This window comes from Mustela nivalis (assembly GCF_964662115.1).
Source record: "Mustela nivalis genome assembly, chromosome: 8".
In the NCBI taxonomy this organism is placed as follows: Eukaryota; Metazoa; Chordata; class Mammalia; order Carnivora; family Mustelidae; genus Mustela; species Mustela nivalis.
The window spans coordinates 75,094,910-75,108,520 of NC_139027.1; the positions used below are offsets into that span (position 1 = coordinate 75,094,910).

At 49.5% G+C, this 13,611-nt stretch overlaps 1 protein-coding gene across 5 annotated transcripts in view; it reads left to right on the plus strand.

Moving 5' to 3' along the window:
* LOC309872571 (uncharacterized protein) overlaps positions 1-13,611 on the plus strand; it is a 155,301-nt gene that overhangs the window by 90,237 nt on the left and 51,453 nt on the right. Inside the window, exons 1-2 of one of the 5 annotated variants that reach the window (XR_014315966.1) lie at positions 4,692-5,151; positions 5,258-5,322. The exons of 3 other annotated variants lie outside the window; for them this stretch is intronic. The gene's annotated coding sequence lies outside the window, so the exon portion shown is untranslated. Of the gene's footprint in view, positions 1-4,691; positions 5,152-5,257; positions 5,323-13,611 lie in introns of those variants that run through there. One more of the 5 variants, XR_014315967.1, reaches the window with a different exon arrangement.

The window sequence follows — 13,611 nt, forward strand, 5'->3', positions numbered from 1 at the left end:
TGACATTACATAGAGAGTGGCATTGAATGTCTAGTTCATGTGTAAGAGGTTTTTTGGTTTGTTTTTTACTGTGTATACTTGGATGTATAATTGCTGGGTGATGGAATGCATATCTTCAACCATAGGAGATCTTGCCATACTGTTTTCCAAATAACTGTTCTCATTCATGTATCCGTTATCATTGTAGCCTATTTGGTGTTTTGTTTTCTTAAATTAGCTTTAAAGGTTACCTCAAAAATCTCCTTCATAAAGCCTCTTGGGGTTTCTAGCTACAAGTAATCTTATTCTTTTGCACCAGTTCTGTTCCCTCTGTTCTTCACTTTACCTTGTGCCATTGTTAGTATGGGTGCTACCTCTCAACAACAAGATTCAATTTTCTGGGACCACATGGAGCCTGGCTGGATCCTCAGAGCATGTGCCCCAGGAATCCCTGAACTGAAATATTCACGATTTCAATACCTGATTTCTGGATCTGATACAGGACCCGTCCCACAGGGGAGCCTTCAGCTCTTCCCCTTTCTCCCCTGCATAGTTCATCTCAGCTAAGTTCATCCACTATCGTTGAGCGCCAAAGTCTGGGGACGCTCCCTCTGAGATGGGCTGGGGCTGGGATCAAGGTTGCCTCCACGTGGAAGTTTTGGCTAAACTCCTCCTCCAGGCTTCCTTATGAGGAAGTCTTTGCTGCCTACCACTCAGGCAAACATATTTGATTGTGAGGAACTATTCATCTGAGATTTGGAGTAATTTGGACAGGGCTGGGAGGAAGTTAGTCTTGGCTTAGGCAATCTGTCCTCATGGAAGTACAGAAAGATAGTAAGAAAACGATGTGGGGAGAGATACTCAAACAGGACATTTAAAATCACAGACGCTCACCCATTCATGTATAAACAACTACTTTGCTGGTTAGAACTTATTCTTAGCTAGTTTTTGAAGCTGCTCCCCCAAGGACCTCTCCTGGTCACACCTGGTTCCCATTACTGTATCTATTTGAAAGCAGTACAGCTGCCTTTTCTTCGAAAGTACCGTGAAGCACAGTAATTCGCTCTGACCTGCCCCGGGGTTGTCCAGAGCGGCTCTTCTGACACTTTCATGGGATCGGTTATACACAGCTCCTCATTGAGGCAACGTCTGTCTGTCCAGACGGAAACAAGGAATTGGCCCCCCAGTTGAAAATGCCATCGGGATTCAGCACATTGCGCCGTGGGCTTTCCACCTGCCCAGCACACTTGGTGGGCGGTCTTACTTCGTGCACCATGCTCTGTACGTGGCCGCTTTCGCCTTGGGCACAAATGGAGCTGTCCGTCCTTGCCTGGGCCCCTGGATGAAAGTCCCACACCTTCAGTCAATAAAAAAGGACTGGGGAGAGCTGGGGGTGGGTATGCAGCTCTCATAAAGAAAGGGGCTGTTCTTTCCCTTCCAATGGAGAAGAGAAGGCAGCACTTTCTTGTCCTGAAAGCCTAAGGAGGGGGGACACCGAGTGGTCTGTTCTTAAAGGCCCTGTTATCCATGTTTCCTTGTTCATAGATCATTTGCTCACATTTGAGTCTCTTGCAAAAGTTAAAAAAAAAAAAAATCTTTTGAAGGTACTTGCAAAATGCTTTTTAGATTTTGAAGGGGAAATGGGAGGACGGACTTGCTGGTGTGCCTTGTGTGAGCCGAGCAGGAGAGAGGAGACTGAGAGAATGCTGGCAGAGTGGAGAGGAAGCAGCCCTTCTCCCCCAGTTTGGTAAGGCCAGGGCTCCTGCGTTTTCTGTGGGTGGAGTGGATGCCGTATCAGGTAGCTGGAGTTGAGTCCCCTTGTGGTTAGCCCTCTTCCCTTCCCCTTCCTTCCTTCCTCCTATCCCTCCCCATACGAGTCTGCTGCCCACTGAGAGAGGCACCAGTGGTAGGAGGCCCTAGAGTCAACAGACTTGGGTCCTTGCAGGGCCCTTCTGAGGCACCCAGACCTGCACCCATGGGGGCGCCAGCCCGTGGATGTCTGTCCCACCGAGGACACCAAAGGCCATTGGGCTTAACCAAATAATGAGCTGTAGCAACCACCCCTGAAAGGATTTCATTCTAGGTTAGAAGATGTTTGCCTTTCTCCCTGTCTGTCTTCTTTGGGGTGAGCTAGCCCTGGAGGGAGTGGTGGGAAGAAAGTATGTGAAGATTTGATCAGATTCCTTTTCCAGCTCGAGCCACCACAGCTCTGGCCTCTCCTGGGAAAGGAGGGAGAACAAACAAATTAATAAACAAGCAGAACTGAGTCCTAGATGGTCCTAGAAACTCAAGGAAATAGACAAGTACGGCCCGGGCCATGATGTAGACAAGGGGACTTTTAACCAAGGGTAAAAGGAACTTGTCATAGTATAGACAGGGGAAGAGAAAAGAAGTTAAAACCATTTTAATGTTTATTTCCTATGGAGATTCTACAATAAACCAGCTGGATTTGGGAATTCTTTAAGGATCAGCCCCCAATTCTATTGATTCATCAGCCCCCGACTTGTTAACGGAGCCACAGAGGTGGAATATAGCCGAGAGTCAGGACAGTTTAGGGCTACACTTTAAAGGTAAAGCTTCCAAAAGGAGACTTTGGACTGGGGAAACGATTTTTGAACCAGGAAACATGGATGCAACGAGACCGTTCGCAGTGCGCACTCCAGCAGAAATTGTCATCATTGTGGCAAAGGGCCAACGAGATGCTGCGGTGGTCATGGAAGGCTGTGGGCTACAGACACGGGTGCAAAGGAGCGGGAATGCCGAAGCACGAAGGAAACGAGGGGGTGAGTGGGAGGAAGAGGACATGACACGGAGGACAGCAAAGGTGTCTGGGAAGGAGGCTGGTCGCGGCGCCACGTTCTTTCCGTCATCCACCCTGGCAAGGGGAATGCCCACAAAACAGTGACTCATGTGGTCCAGGCTCAGCGGCGCTGGTTCAAAAGAAGAGTTTGGAAGCCAAATGTTATGTCATTATAACATTATAACTTCAGTTCTTTCTTTGCGTTTCTCAGTCATGAGACAGGGTACTTTCTAGCCTGCCCCCCGTTTCTCTAGCGGCCTGTGTGCCTTCCCCGGCGCGCAGTTCTCCTTTCTCCTCTGCCCGTAATTCCTCCTCACAGCTACCCCAGGCCTAGCCCAGTGCCTCTTGGATCTTCCTCTCTTCTCCCTTTTACTTCCAATTCTGCTTGTCAAAGTCCCAAAGAACCACTTTGCAGGCAGGGGTGTCCTCAAGGGTGGGAAGGAAAAGCAAAGACATGGGCCAGCGGGACCCCCCCACTAGCAGGAAAGGGGACGGGGAAGGCTTGGGACAGTCACTGGTGAGTTATTTTATCCTGTTAAACAATAAGTGTGTAGGTTCTTTACAGACAAATGACCCTGATGAGGACACTGTGAGACCCAGACTGAGTTATTTAACCTCTCTGAGCTGCAGGTTCTTTTAGATTCCTCTGGGTGTGATGATTTCTGCCTCATGGGGGTAGCTGGGAGAGTTGAATGGATGACCCGTGAGAAACACAGTGTCCCTTTGAACCCAGTGGCTAACCACATCTCTCTGTGGACCCCTGGGAACATGGGAGAACAGAGCCTACAGCTCAGGAGATATGATTTCCTCAGAGCCCCCTAGGATTAGGGGCTCCTCTAGGGCTAGGGCCTTCTCTCAGCTCTCTGTCTGTGGGCTCTCTCTGACTCCCTGCTCTGCCCTCAAAACCTGCTCAGCTGTCAGGGGGTTTCTGTTTTCCTCTGACGTCAGAGGAAGCCTCCATTTTATCTGATTTCCTGGTTAGTATGATTTGGTAACCAATGTGTGCACACTGAGCCTCAGACCTTGCTAGGGGAACCTCTGGCATTATTTTAGAGGTGTTGGTCTGGGGGGCTGGTTGGGCAACATTCCTTCTTGGACACCCAGGCAGAAGGGCTTTCCTGTTTGGGCCAGCACCCTAAATCTCCAAGCCAACGCCCCTCTCTGGGCCCAGAGTCTCTTTACTTGCCTCATTCCCTTTTGCTGCTCTGACTGGGCTGAGTCCCCTGGGTCCTCTCAGATGGCTGAGACCTTCCCTCCTACCCAGGATGGGGTTCCCAAGGCCAGCAGTCCTCCCCGCTTGCTCCTTCCCTCGGATTGTGTAGAAATGTGGTGTTGCGGACCAAAGGTGGACATCTGAGGGAAGGCAGGTGGACAAGATGGGGGTCTCTGCTCTGTCACTGTGGGCTGTGACATGAGGGTCCCCGGATTCTGTCCATGACAGGCAAGCACAGTGCTTGACACATAGTGAATGCTCCACAAAAGTGTGTCAGGTGGCTGTTGATCTACCATGTTGGGCTTTCTTCAGCCCTGGGAGTCAGAAGGGGGAAAAGGCCTGCCTCACCTGCCTCCTCTGCTCTGTGACAGGCTGGGCATAACTGCGAGATAAACAGTCAAGGCTCAATGTCTCTGTGGGAGCTTACCCAGCCTGGGGGGCTGTTCTGACAGGGGGGGTAAGGGACATCGAGTCACCTGTCCATTATCTGTGGACAAAGCTGGGCCAGTGTCCACAGGACGGGAAGGGCTGAGGAGTGGGGAGGGAGAAGCTCTCTAACACATTTAGCCAGTCTGCTGCTTGGAAACACAAACAAATAACGATTGGCTTAATTACTAATGATAACAAGGTTCGAGGATTTTCAGCACGTATCGGTTATTTCCTTCAGGTCTCCTGGCAGCCTGCCTGGGAGATGGGACCAGCATTTCTCCTGGATAAGTGGACTACGAGGCAGAGAGGTGGGGGAACCTGTGTAGGTTTACCCAGCTGAACTCAGATCCAAACCCGGGCCTGAGTGTCACCACCTCCAGGCAGGCTGCCCTTGTCCCTGCCCCGTTGGCTCCCTCCAGGATGGTGTGGGCCAGCGAGGAAGCTGGCGGTCACTCAGCGTGTCACTTTCTCCCGCTGGTAGAGAGGGGACCACACTCTTGCCACCTGTGGGAGGAGAGACTCGCCCCAGATCTCTGAAAATTCCTCACTCTGGCCCTGGACAGGCCCTTTGGGCCCAGGAGACATTCTGCCTGCGAACTGGGAAGTGGGATGGGGTAGGACAGGGGCATGGGCCTTGGAATGCGGTGGTGCTGGGGTTTCAAACCCAGGCACTAACATGCTGTGACTTCAGACAGATCATCTATATGCCTGGACTTCATTTCCTCCAACTGTAAGCAGGGGGTGGCGGACGGCTGGGGAGGGGCAAAATAATTCTAATTTTTATTTGTGCTGTGAGTTTCTTATACTTGCCCTATCTTCTATCTCTGTGGACACAGAAACCCCTCAAGACCAGCCAGGAAGAGGCCGTGCAGAGTGGGGGAGGCCTTACGGCCAATGGCAGGTGGGAGACATGACAAGGGGACTGGGGGTTGGAAAGGGACTAGTTTCTCGGCAGCCTCTGTGGCCACAGGCCTCTTGTATACTTCTAGAGGCCTTTGCAGTCTTCCGAGCACTCTACACACCTAACCATGGGGGTTGGCACCCCATTTTACGGCTGGCAAAGCTGAGGTCTGGAGGAGAAAGGAATGCTACTGAATTCCTAGTCCCTGCCCAGTTTTCTCAAGGCACTCTTGCACCTTTTTTGCCCAATACAAACCCTATGGAGTCATCACGACTGTACCCATTTGCTGCTGAGGTAACTGAGGCTCCAAGAGCAGTAACTAGACCACAGTCATGCAGTTCCAAGGAGGCAGAACTAGGCTGATCCCTTGGGGGGATCTGATTGCAACGCTTGTGCTTTGCTCACCACGAGGCCAGGCCAGGCACCTGCTCAAGGCCAGCCTCTGGACTCCCAGCCCAGTGCCCTTTCCTTGGCCTGCATTCCCCTTGTTTTGCTCTGAGCCTTCAGGGGACGCTGTTAGGAGCTAGTAGCTCTGGGTTTGCCATCCGGTTCCTGTTGTTTCCCACTGGGCGCTGGCTTGGCTTCTTGGAAAGAGAGACCCGTGGGAAGTCCATGCCTGAGATCTGCCCTCGGGGCCGCTGAACTCCACCTTCCTCCTTCCCTTTTGGAAGAACCAGGTCCTGTTTGCATAGTCCTGCTTCCTGCCCAGGCGTCCTTGCCGTGGCAAGTGCTGTCAGGCTGGAGGACCCTGTATGGCACTGGGACTTACACCGGTGCAGGAGGCTCCCGACCTGTCCAGCCTGCCTGGGGAGGCCACGTGTCCCTCACGGCCTGAGAGCCCCTTCTCCAGGGGGTGAAGTTGTTGCTTCCCTCGCCGGTCCCAAGGTTCAGTGCTTATGTCTGTGGTCCGGGAAGCAGGGGGTGGTGGACAAAGGAGTAGGCAAGGGTTAACTTAATTTTGGCTGTTATTCCTCTTTGGCCTCTGCAAGTCAGCTTAATAGGATCTCAGCTTTCCTGTTGCCTCACCAATGAAACAGAAACCAGACCACAAGGGGGTCTGGAGATGGTTAAACGGCAATGCCTGCCGGTGGGCTGCTGGGCCTCCTTGGAGATATGGCTAGGAAATGACTGTTCCCCTGTTGGCAGGGTGAGCGAAGGGGCAAGGAAGTGGGGGCTCCCGTCAGAGGGAAGGAAGGTCGGTGTGGGGTCCACAGACCTCTACTGGGGCCCCCGGTCCACCACCTTGACATCTATGAGTCTCAGCATGCCTCTTGGGATTCCGTGTGTAAAAAAGTACTACGCTTGGTACAAAATCCACCTAACTCAATAATTGTCAGCCCTACTGAACTCCTGATTTTTCTCTCTCCCACTCCCCTACTTCCTGGGCCTTTGTAGTTCCTCTTCTTGCTTCCTGAAACAACCTTCCTTCTGCTCATTTCCCGGACAGCTCCCCCTTCAAGTATCAGTCCAAATGTCGCTTCCTCCAGGAAGCCCTCTGAAACTGGGTCTCATGGTGCCTGAACTTGCCCTTGGAGTCTCATCCCGGGCCCTCCCCGCCTGCATCACATGTCTCTCGTTTCCTCAGGGGGCCCGGTCATATGTGGCTCCTTCATCTTGGAGCCCTGGCAGTGGGCCCTGCGGAGGGTCTGAACCATTCACCAGCTTGGGAGGGAAAGAGGAATGGGCAGGGATCGGGGAGGGACAGGTCACCAGGGCTCTGACCCACTGGGGAGCCCTCTGGGAACCACGAGCAAGGGGATTTAGCCAATCCCGAGGTCGGTACTCTCCTGCCAGGATCGTATTGCTCTCCACAGTGGTTTTCATTATTTTTCATTTCCAGACTATTTTGGAAGCTGGCTGCCATGGGAACTGAGTCTTTGGAAAGCCCCAGCCTCTTTTCCCCTCCTGCCCCCACCCCTCCTTCTAGCTCCATTCCCTCTTAATTGGTTTTTAGTTCCCTGGCTTTCAGGCTGGTCTGTTTATTTTGATTGCAACTCCACAGAACAAATCTTTAATGAAGCAGGTTGTGGGGAGAGCCATTAGCAGCTGCCTGCCCCCAGGGAGCGGGGGAGGTGCCGGGCGGGGGGAAGCAGCCTTGGCAGCCCAGGGAGGAGGCAGTGGCCAGGCGTGGGTGGCAGTGGGCGTTTGGGACTGAGGATTCCTCCGGGTGTAGTCCGGAGATGAAGGGACAGATCTTGCTCTCTCCAGGCTGTCTGTAGCTTTAGCCAGGAGGACCCCACAGCCCTTCTCAACAACCCAGGGGCCTTCACAGGGCTCCCCCAGTCCTCCCAATGGGCCCAAGGGGGTGCACTCAGAGGATGCACTCTACAGATGAGGGGAGAGTGTTCAGATAGAATGAGAGACCCGGGTCACCTCTCGTCACGCCTATGGCTTTTTCCCTTGGAGACCCCCAGTTTCTAAGAAGTGGCACTCATCCTTACACCCGACTGGCAGCTGTGGTCCAGACCTGGGTTTTGTGGGACAAATGTCTCCTTGATTTGTGCCTTGGTTTCCCCATCGCTATGGCTCTAGTGTAGAGCAGTTTGGGCTTTTGACTACTTATAGGGCTGTTTCTGGGACTGGATGAGATCATGTGTGCCCACAGCCTGGCAGACAGGAAAACTTCACATAAATGTGAGTGGCTATTAGGAGTGCAGTGTAGAACAGTCCATATAGTTTTCTGAGCTGTAGCAAGCCCAGAGGAAGCCCCTGGGGCTTTGAGTGGCCTCATCTTCAAGATGGCCTCCATGGACATAGGTAGTTTTCCCTTTCTCATTGACCTCATCCTGCCATTCATCTTAGAAGCAGAGACCGATGGGATGCTAGGGGGAAAGCCGCCTTAGAACTCAAGCCCAGTGTTTTCATACTGGTGGATTCTGTGACTGGGACTCTGAAGATGATAGGGCTGGGCTCCAGCCCTCTCCACATCCTTAACTTCAGCCCAAAACCCTCTGCCTTTATCTGCTTGGTATCATGGGGTTTCGGTAGCAAGGAGGGCTCCCTTTCTGTACTGGTCATGGTTGGCTCTGCAAAGTACGCTCCCAGCAGGTGGTGATCCTACTGTCCTTTTTGGTGACAGCTTGGAAATAAACACTTCTGGCCAATAAGAGGTAAAGGGAAATCTGATAGGGAAATGTGGGGAAATTTCCTTGTTCCTAAAAATGAAACAACAGAAAGATGGATTCTTGGGGCACCTGGGTGGCTCAGTGGTTAAGCGTTTGCCTTCAGCTCAGGTCATGATCTTGGGGTCCTGGGATCGAGTCCCACATCGGATTCTCTGCTCAGCGGGGAACCTGCTTTTCCCTTTGTCTCTGCCTAACTCCCTTGTGCATGTGTGTGCTCTCTTCTCTCTCTCTCTCTGTGTCATCGACCAATCAATCAAATCTTAGAAAGAAAGAAAGGTAGAAAGAAAGAAAGAAAGAAAGATGGATTCTTTTTGTTCTTGGCTGGTAGTGCACCTGGTTATGATGACTTATACTGGGGTAGTCATCCCTGTGCCCCTGCAGGAAGTCAGAATGAGGACAAAACGAATCCCTGGAGAACTGCAGGGTATCTGATGACATGAGTGAGTGGCTGACCATACCATCCCTGGAATGGTCTCGACTTCCTTATTGTTGAAACCATTTGAATCTGCTCTTTTTGTGTTTTGTTGGTTTTCTCTTTTATAGCTTAACACAAGCTAATTTGATATACTGGCTCAGTCTCCCCATTTTATTTTATTTATTTTTTAAAGATTTTATTTATTTATTAGAGAGAGAGAGAGCATAAGAGGGAAGAAGGTCAGAGGGAAAAGCAGACTCCCTGCGGAGCTGGGAGCCCAATGTGGGACTCGATCCCAGGACTCTGGGATCATCGTCTGAGCCAAAGGCAGTCATTTAACCAACTGAGCCACCCAGGTGCCCAATCTCCCTATTTTAAAGAAGGGGTGACTAAAGTCCCGGGGGGAGTGGGGAATGACTAGGTCAGGGTCGTGCCGCCCTGATTAGTAACAGAGGTCATCCTCCAGGGCCCCAGGACTCTTGATGGCTGGTCTAGGGCTCCTTCTTGGATTCATAGCTGGAGATCTGGTATGCTGGGCTTGGCCAGCTGGCATTGCCTGCCGGTGTCTGGAGGGTCCAGGCAAGCCAGAGAAGCTTGCAAGCCTGAGAGAGTTGGAACCAACCAGGTAGTATAACCTGGGGGCATCTTTAGAGGTTCCTGGGGGCAGCCTCTGAAAAGCATGTAACAGATGCATTATTCATTCATGCACCAGGTTGTGGGACCATAGAAAGAGGGGGAAACTGAGCTGTTCAGGTTGCCACATATACCTGTTAGAATTACACTGGGCTTCTTAAAATAAACCTTGAATAAATAGGGGGTATTTTTCTCACATAATAAGGAGTCTGGAGAGAGGCAATATGGGTTGGTAAGGGAGAAATTAAGAAATAAGTTTCTTGCTGTCTTCCTGCTCTGCCATCCTTGACCTGAAGCTTTTGTATTCATGGTCACAAACAGCTGTGCCACTTCCAGCCATCACATCTGAGTTCCAGGCCAGAAGAAGGGAGTAGGGAAAAAGTTTGGCCTGCTGAACTTAAGTATCTTTTTATCAAGAAAACAATACCTTTGAAGAAGCCTCGCTATGAAATTCTTTGCACACCTCATTGACCAGAAATGGATTACATGGACATCTTTAGCTAGGTTTGGGGGAGGTGAATATTTTCGGCAGGGAATTTTGCTGCTCTAGATAAACTCCAGATTTTGTTAGAAAAGAGAGAGGGGGAAAATGGGTTTTAGGAGGCAAGCAGCGGTCTTTTGTGGCCTGCCATGGATTTACACAGTCTTTACTTAGCAGCGTAACCAAAAGCCAGGAATAAAACTCAGAGGGTGTGAGCCCCTCTCTGAAGGATCTGAAGCCACTCATGTCTCTCAGTTTGCTGCTTCCAAGGTCTTGTTCTTCCCTCTCACGGATGCCAGAGTCATCTTCCCACTGCTCCTCAATGTGATCCAAATTCCTTAACCTGGTATTTATGGTGTAGTTTTTGAATATAGGTGAGGTTTGGTCGGGTCTGGAGCCCACCTCTTACACATAGAGAGTGCTTGACAAATATTCACTTTCCTTCAGAATGATTCATCTTGGGCAGTCTCAAGCCAGGGGTTCCAGGAGTGCCCTTGGGTTGATCATGGATGGAGTTCCAAACACAGAGTGAGAATGTGCTCACCGTTATGCTCATGGTGACTTAGAAAGTTGACAGAGTATGAGTTGGCTTGAATGGCTGTGCCCATTTGAGAGCCAGGGATCCTATCTGTCTTGTCCACCATGGGGTCCCCAGCTTACAGCATGGTCCCTGCGCCTCAGAGGCACTGAACAAGTACCTGTTGGAAATGACGTAAGGAGGCATTTCAGAACAATTCACAATTGGATCAAATGTACCAGCTTCCTATTCTCCCCCCAGGACCTGTTCTGTAGCCTGGAAAAAGCTCTCTCATGTCTCAGTCCTAATAGGGGAGTTGAAAAAAAAAAACCCTCAAGGACAAGTCCTTTAGGAGAGGCCATCCAACGTCTCTCTCTTGGTCCCAGCAGTTGTCCAGAATCAGGGTTCCAAGGATGACACTGCAATGTCCCCCAAAACACAAGTGCCCTCCCGTGCTTCTGTTCTCCCATCTTCCGCACTCCCAAGGGTCACACACTCTTGCTCCAGCAACTGGAGAGGCTGGGAAGTCACAAAAGTGGTGTATTCAGCGGCAGTGGAAAGCAAAGAAGCAGGACGCATGACTTTGGAGTAGACCGTGACTAGCACCTGCTTCCATTCTCTTTGGAGATAAATGAATAGGAGTTTGGAGACATAAAGTGACTTGCCCAGTGCTCTGTCATAGATAAGCAGCAGATCTGGGGTCTGTCTGATTTTAAAGTCCTGTTACTACCAGACAATGACTTTGATGGTGCAAGACAAAGGTGGGTGCTGCAGAGTATGTGTGAGGCTGGGTAGGTTGAGCAGACACTAGGAACCTCCACCCTAGGGACCGTGAGTATGGCATTTCTAACACAGTCCCTCTGGATTCATAACTCCTTCTCTTTGAAAATGGACCTTAATGGGATGCTAAGGAGGAGTTATATAAATTTATCTTTTTAAAACTTCTATAAGTATAATATACATTCAGAATAGCACACAAATTATATGAGTGCAGCTCAATTAATTTTTGTGAAGGGAACATACTTGTATTCAGCACCTAGATCAAGAAACAGAGCATTACCAGTACTTCACAAAACCTCTTCTTGTCTTTCCCAGTCTTTACAAGGCCCTGCTGAGGATACACAATATCTTGATCAAAACTGTTTTGATTGTGTGGGTACCTCTTATAAATGAAGTCATCCCATGCATATTCTTGTGTGTGAATTCTTTGTTCACAATTCTACACTTGACCTTAGCCAAAAGTCTGAGAAACAATTTGTTCACTCTTCGGTTTGAGATTCAACCATGTGTTACATGAGTTGTGGTTCATTTTCATTACTGCATATTCCATTTTGTGGGTATAGGGCAATGTATTTCTCCATTTTTACTGATGATGTGTATTTGGGGTAACTATTTTTAATTTTTTAAAGATTTTATTTACTTATTTGACACACAGAGAGAGAGAGATCACAAGTAGGCAGAGAGGCAGGCAGAGAGAGAGAGGGGAAGCAGGCTCCCTGCTGAGCAGAGAGCCTGACTCGGGGCTCAATCCCAGGGCCTTAAGACCATGACCTGAGCTGAAGGCAGAGGCTTAATTCACTGAGCCACTCAGGCACCCACCTAGTAACTTTAAGTTTTTAGTGCTCACAAATGGCTCTACTATGAACATTTTGAGCATATAGCCAGTTCTGTTGGAAATACATCTGGGAAGGTATGTATTTCATCTTAGCAGATGTTGCTAAAGAGTTTCCAAAGTGGTTATACCAATACACATCCCCACCATCTCATGAGTTCCAGTTGCTTCAAATTCTTGCCGACATTTGATTTTATCTGTGCTTTTAGTTTGAGCTCTTCTGTCTGCTTGGTATGTAATGGCGTCTCATTATGGTTTGGTATGCATCTGCATTTCTTGCTTGATTAATAAAATTGAGCACCTTTTAGTGTATTTATTAGTCACCTAAGTGTTTTTATTGTTTAACTTTGAGTGAGGAAGGTGAGAAATGGGGAGAGGCCTCTTGAATATGAAGGTGTGTGGGCATGGTCGAGGGGGACATCTCTGCTGTGTGCAGACCAAGTAGAAAGGGAATCCTGGGAAGAAAGGCTGCCGTGTCCACAGAGTGACAGTGCTAAGAGGAGCAGTGAGATGCTGATGTGAGAAAAGACTAGCTTTGGCTCAGGCATTTAGTAGCTGACACATTTGGGTAAGATCCCCAATGTCCACCTCTGTCAAATGGAAAGAAGAAGAATACAGACTAGATGGTGTTGCTGTGGAGGTTTAAACGAGAGCAAATGTGAACAGTGTCTGGGACATGGGTACACAGAGATAAATTGTCTTCAGTGCCTGCCTGATAAGTGACAGCCATTATTCCTCTGATGGGGTAGTGAGGACCAGTACAAGTGCTCCATAGTTGTGGGAACAACAGCAGAACACCCAGTGACTTGTACAGAATTCTTGCTGAGAATTCTTACATCTCATACATGGACCCTCACCTTAAGAAATTAGCCAGTTTAGTGTTTGCTCTCTTCTGCTCTCCTGCCCTAAGAACTTGCGAACCCCATAAGGACCAATAAAATAAAATGCATTCATTTCTCCTAATGATGTTATTAAAAAGAATGGTCAGTTTTGTGTTGTCCCATGCTTCTCTAAGTCATTAAGAGTCAGTTTTACTATAACAGCTTTCTCTAACTGAGCTGGGGCTTTTCCACAATTTAGATGCTATTCATCTAATCTCCCCTTGTCTTTTCCTGTTGTGTCATGAACTTTATTTGTCTGTAACAGGGGGAAAATGGACATAAAGTAATCAGCAGATGAATACCAATAAGGCCATGGCAAAAACCAGCCTCAAGGACCAACCAGTTTGAGGTCTGGCTTCGCTGGTGGCCTTCAGAGGATGAATTTTATCTGAAAACGTTACAAGCTCTGTTTTTCCTCTGTCCTGATTTTGTCAACCCAGAGAGTTGACTTGAGAGACACAATCTCCAAAACGGCTTTTGCTGAAGACTGCAGTTATAGACAGTAACCTCTGATTGGGAGCCCAAAACAGGAGGTGCAGGAGCAACACAGGAGACCGACTGGGATCAACTTGCATGGGGTCACCTCGGTCCAAATCTACCCCTCACCAGATCGGTGGCCCACTCT